This window comes from Gadus macrocephalus, chromosome 16, assembly GCF_031168955.1.
Source record: "Gadus macrocephalus chromosome 16, ASM3116895v1".
Taxonomy (NCBI): Eukaryota; Metazoa; Chordata; class Actinopteri; order Gadiformes; family Gadidae; genus Gadus; species Gadus macrocephalus.
The window spans coordinates 15,613,656-15,619,211 of record NC_082397.1 but is presented as its reverse complement, the minus strand read 5'-3'; positions in this window follow the sequence as shown (position 1 = coordinate 15,619,211).

Sequence of the window (5,556 nt, the reverse complement as noted above, 5' to 3'; positions counted from 1 at the left end):
ATTTTACAATGTAAGTATCTGATGATTAAGGCTTGGGTTTACGTTTGTATCATTCACTGGATGAAGCCAATTGACTTGACGTGGCTTAGTTAATACGATGAGAATGATATTTTGGAGAAAACTTAAAGAGAACCTTGGGGTCTCAAAAGACTTTCCTCCAAATAATAAGAATTTAAAACATTCTTTCCTCCTAGTTGAAATCATGTGTACTACTCACTCTAATTTCAACAGAGTGAAATATGAACAAAATCTGAATTTTTCATGAACTGGTCAGGATTCAAATTAAAATATAACCGCAAGCGGTGATTAACGGGGTCCGAGCCAAATTAAAAGTCAAGAACACACTAATGGAAGATATATAAATATGACAAATAATTAGGAAGGAAAGATGTTGATGAAGCTGTTCCACTTAATGCAATACTGTGCCTCGGCTTTCAGGTGAGCTGCAAAGCATGGCCGAATGTCATGTTCAGCATGCTATAATCGAGATTCAAACTCTCAACCTAAGGATCACCTGTACAAGGCATTATCCCAATGAGCCACTGATAAACCTGAATTGCAACCTCATTCACATGGTCAAAATGTCTATTGATAAGCATACAACATCCAGAAACCTCCAAGCACACATTTCTCAAGTGAATTAAGGGCTTTCTTAAAAGCATACCTGAAAAATCTTTGAAATTCTGGGGAAATTAAACTATTGTAGTCAAGAACACTGACGGAAGAAATATAAATATAACAGAGTTAATTATGAAGGAAAATTGGTTAATGAAGAAGTTCCCCAAATGCCATACTGTGTCTTGGCAGTCAGATTCTTGGAAACGAATGAGTCTGAATGTTGATTGCCTGATGAATTTCAGGTGCTGTTCAATGTTGTGTTTCTCTCTCTCTCGCACACAATGAGTGGCAAAGACAGAATGTCATGTTCAGCTTGTTCATAATGCTCTAATAGGTTGAAATCTCAACCTATGGATCACCAGTACAAGGGCATTATCCCATTGAACCACTGACATACCTGAACTGCATGAAACCTCATTCACATGGTGAAAATTGTTGATTGATAAGCAGACAACATCAAGAAAACTCCAAGCACACATTTCACAAGAGAATTAAGGGCTTTCTTAAAAGAGCAAAGATCAGAAAATTGCACTGTTATGGTATCCACCTAATAATAGCCGTATGGTAGTTATGCAATAACAAAAGGGTCATATAGGCAAAATGGGTTGAGACTGTGGACGTTTGGCTTTTCTATGCAAATTGTGGGAAAAGTAAAAAAAAATTAGAGCAGAAGAACAGGGTGACAAAGATGCATCTGATTTTAGAGATTAATATGATGAAAAGAATTTTGAGTCCAGGTCAATCTGGTAAGGAGAAATAAGGCTAGTTCATATTTTTTTTAAATAGCGCCAACTTTGGGTGCAGTACCACAATTAGGTTTATGGGTAGTTGGGGGGTATTGGTATCCACTTAATAATAGTTGTATGTTTTTTTGTTATACAATAACAAAATGGTCAAATAAGAAAAATGGGCTAACTGCTCCAACTTTATTGGCCAATATTTCTCAAATGGAACTGAATAAACAAATTCTGTTGCATGATTTTTGTGAGGCTTGGTCTAAAGATGTTATGTGGCGATTTTGGTGAATATTTGATAATTTTTGTAGCATGTGAATCTTTTTATCATAGCTTCAATATTAAATTGTGGGAAAAGTAAAAATTTTTAGGGCATAACTCAGGTTAACCCAGGTTTTATAAATGCATTTGATTCTAGAGATTAATATTCTGAAAGAATTTTGAGTCCAGGTCAATGTGGAGAAGATAAATAAGCCTAATTCATTATTTTTTACAATAGCGCCACCTTTGGGTGCAGTACCACAAATTTGGGTCACTGAGTAGTGGGGGTTATTGGTAACCATACCTGAATTGAGTTTTCGACTTACAGTATAGGCTGCAGTATGACTTTTACAGAATTTGAGGGGGAAAAAAAAACGTTACAGAAACAATACGGGATCAAGCAGCTTCGCTGCTCAGACACCTAATTAAAATGTTTTGTCCGTCACATTTGGACAAAATAGTCACACATTCTCTCCGGCTGTTGCTAGCATGCACCAAGACACGTACATGCACACATTCTGCTAACCTATTTAAACACAGATCGCTGCTCCCCACGCACACGCACACACACACACACACAATGCACACACACACACACAGACACACCGCACGCACCGCACGCAACACCACACACACACAACACAGAAAGCACGTTAGGCTCATGTAACAAGCCCTCCTACTGAGAGGGCTCTATTAAGCATAATTTAAATTGGGCATTAGGATAATTTGGAAGTGGGGGCTGGGGGGGTGGAAGTCGACCAAACTAGAGAAGAAAACAAAGATAAAAGGCCTGAAGGGAGGCGTGTTTCTGACTATAACTGTGCAGGGGGGATTCAGAGAGAGAGCGACAGAGAGAGAAGGAGGGAGAGATTTAAAAAAATATGTATTCAACAAGAAAATAAATGGATGACAACTTTATACAGAAACACACAGAAACAAGTTCTCTAAGTTCAAAATTTAAACACAGAAAAAGCAGTTAATTCCTATCCGTAGTGTTCTTAAGTGTGTGTGTGTGTGTGTGTGTGCTGTGTGTGTGTGTGTGTGTGTGTGTGTGTGTGTGTGTGTGTGTGTGTGTGTGTGTGTGTGTGTGTGTGTGTGTGTGTGTGTGTGTGTGTGTGTGGTGTGTGTTTGTGTGTGTGTAAGTGTGTGTGTGTGTGTGTGTGTGTGTGTGTGTGTGTGTGTGTGTGTGTGTGTGTGTGTGTGTGTGTGTGTTTGCAATCATAACAGTTTAGCTTGATCTGTCAATCAATACTCAAGACCTCGGTGGACATCATTGTTTACATAAACACACATTACCTGACATCTCTCTCTCTCTCTCTCTCTCTCTCTCTCTCTCTCTCTCCATACATCTCTCTCTCTCTCTCTCTCTCTCTCTCTCTCTCTCTCTCTCTCTCTCTCTCTCTCTCCTCTCTCTCTCTCTCTCTCTCTCTCTCTGTGAACTCATATGAACTGTGATTTCATGTTCCTAAACAAGTTCCCCCACGCATTTCAACGTACACATTATGACGGCAGTGCAGGAGAACGGACTATTCTGCTCTGTGAGCGAGATACACACTATGCTGTCTGCATTTTAATAGGAGTCCGTTTAGAATTGGGGTCCTGGGTTAGGACCCAGGTTCTTGTTTAGTATTAAGGGATCTTCGGTGTGTCACAAAAATCCAGTCACCACCCAAACTCAGGCACTGGTTTAGATCCTGCATGATGGAGTCAGTTTGAGTGGAGAGCTGGAGAACATCTACAAGCATTAGTGTTTGTCAGTATGCAGATGGTTAATCAGAAACATGAGGAAACGTATGGGTTTAACCTCTAAACTCATATATTCTAAACGCTAAATCATGCACATTGACAGACGCGCACACACATACACTCACAAACACACACAAAAGACACTGTGTGGAGATGATATCATTTTGCAATGGGGACCCTAAATCTGAGCATGTAAGTACACACAGGAACATCTTCACACAAAGAACGGCAAAATAAGCACATATCCCAAACACCCACATATACATGTACACATACACACACACACACACACACACACACACACACACACACACAGACACACACAACGTCAGACATACACACACACACTAAAAATTGTATGGCATGAAGTGATATGGAGACAAAGTCCTTTGATAAGAACATAACTCTTTAATCACCAGGAAACAGGAAACAGCTCCCGGAGACGTTTCATTTTCATGTTGTCTCCCTCTGTGATTCTCATCCTCGTCTCTTTGTTCTGCATAGTCTCTTACTCACACCCCCCTCACGAACCCCACTCTACTCCATCTTTTTATCTTTGTGAGTCTCTCCCCTTCTCTCTCCGAAATAAAATTAAGGTACTCCTTGAAAAAGCATGCATGCAAAACATGCAAACATAAACGGATCACAAAAAATACACTGTGTCATGTTTCAGACAACTGAAAAAATGAATAGAAGACAGATCTGAGAAATACACAAACACACACAGCGAACACACACACAAGCACCACCGTTCTCTCATATGGAAGGCCCAACAAAAGGACAGTGTCATGGAAAATGTGAATTACACACAAGCAATAGGCTAGACAGTGAGAACGACTCCTTGGACAACTATTGCTTCCTTAAATCACAGCTGAATAGTTGTAGACCATAGGAACCATTGGTCCGGGTTGATGTTAAACCCTCTGATGCTTGTGTTAACAATGTGAGAGTTTCCCTGTAAGAACCATGTACACCAATTGTCTCATTGAAGATGCTTGGTAAATCTCTGCCGGTATCTTCCCCTGATCATGCTCCATTAAATCAAATAATTTGTGTCCTGAAAGATCGATATTTCATCCGACAGGGAGAACAGCATCAGACAGAACACAGTCAACATCCTGCAGAGAGAGAGAGAGAGAGGTCAAAGGTCCAAGGTAGAAATGAATAAATATCTCTATCATGGTGGTGGTTGGGATAGGATACTTGCTATCATCTCTCTGACAAAAGTTACTGGGTCCAAGAGAACGATGCCCGACCCCCATATGCTCCTTGCTGCTATCGATCTGAATGTTGAATCTAGTCAAGCCTGCACTACATCTTCCACTACAGCTATTTACTCCAATAAAATAATCGACTAGAAACGCTCCCTTCAACCAATCTATCCATCTCGGGAATATTTCACTAGAAATCCTTTTATTGTGGTCAACAATTCGGGGGCTTCATCTCAAAGGAGGTCATATTTGATGCAAGTACCCTGGACTTTCATATCATGGACATTTGTTTTGAAATAGTCCTGACGTTAGATGAGGTAATGTGGATCGTAAATCAGGGTAGATGTTGATGTTATCTTCAATTTAATTATGAACTGTGAAATTTAATCTGAAACACATGCATTAATTGACATTCTACTTACAAATGCATAATTGCAAATTACATTAAATTACTTCTCGCTCAGCCCTGATGGTGGGAAGGTGTTTCAAACCCCATCCAACATTACGATACAACATAACTCTTTCCTGCGTTGCGTTTCAATCAATAATATTTATTGTGTTTCCTCGTCTTCCAAAATATTTGAAATCCACACTTGTAAAAATCATACTGAAGTCTGATTACTTCATCCCCTCCCCTTTTCGTACAGCATGACTGACAAGACCTTGCCTTTAGTCGCTGAAATGTATTAGGAGTCATTACATCAATGTAGGAAGGAAAAATAATTCTATTGTCCGCACTTCTGATACTGCCGGCTGGTGGATTGTTTGATAGAAGCCTCCGTCAGACAATGCGAGCTGAACTGGATATGATGGGACCGTGGCCTCAAAACGCTTGAAATGTGTCCTCCAGCGGCGTGACGGGCGTGGCTGTGGTCCTTTATCAGCAGCAGATAATGGGATTCTGAATCTGATATGACATAACGCAACGGCACGGCGGCGACAGAAGCCTCGGTGGCGGAGGATCTGAAGAAGCGGGAGGAATAATG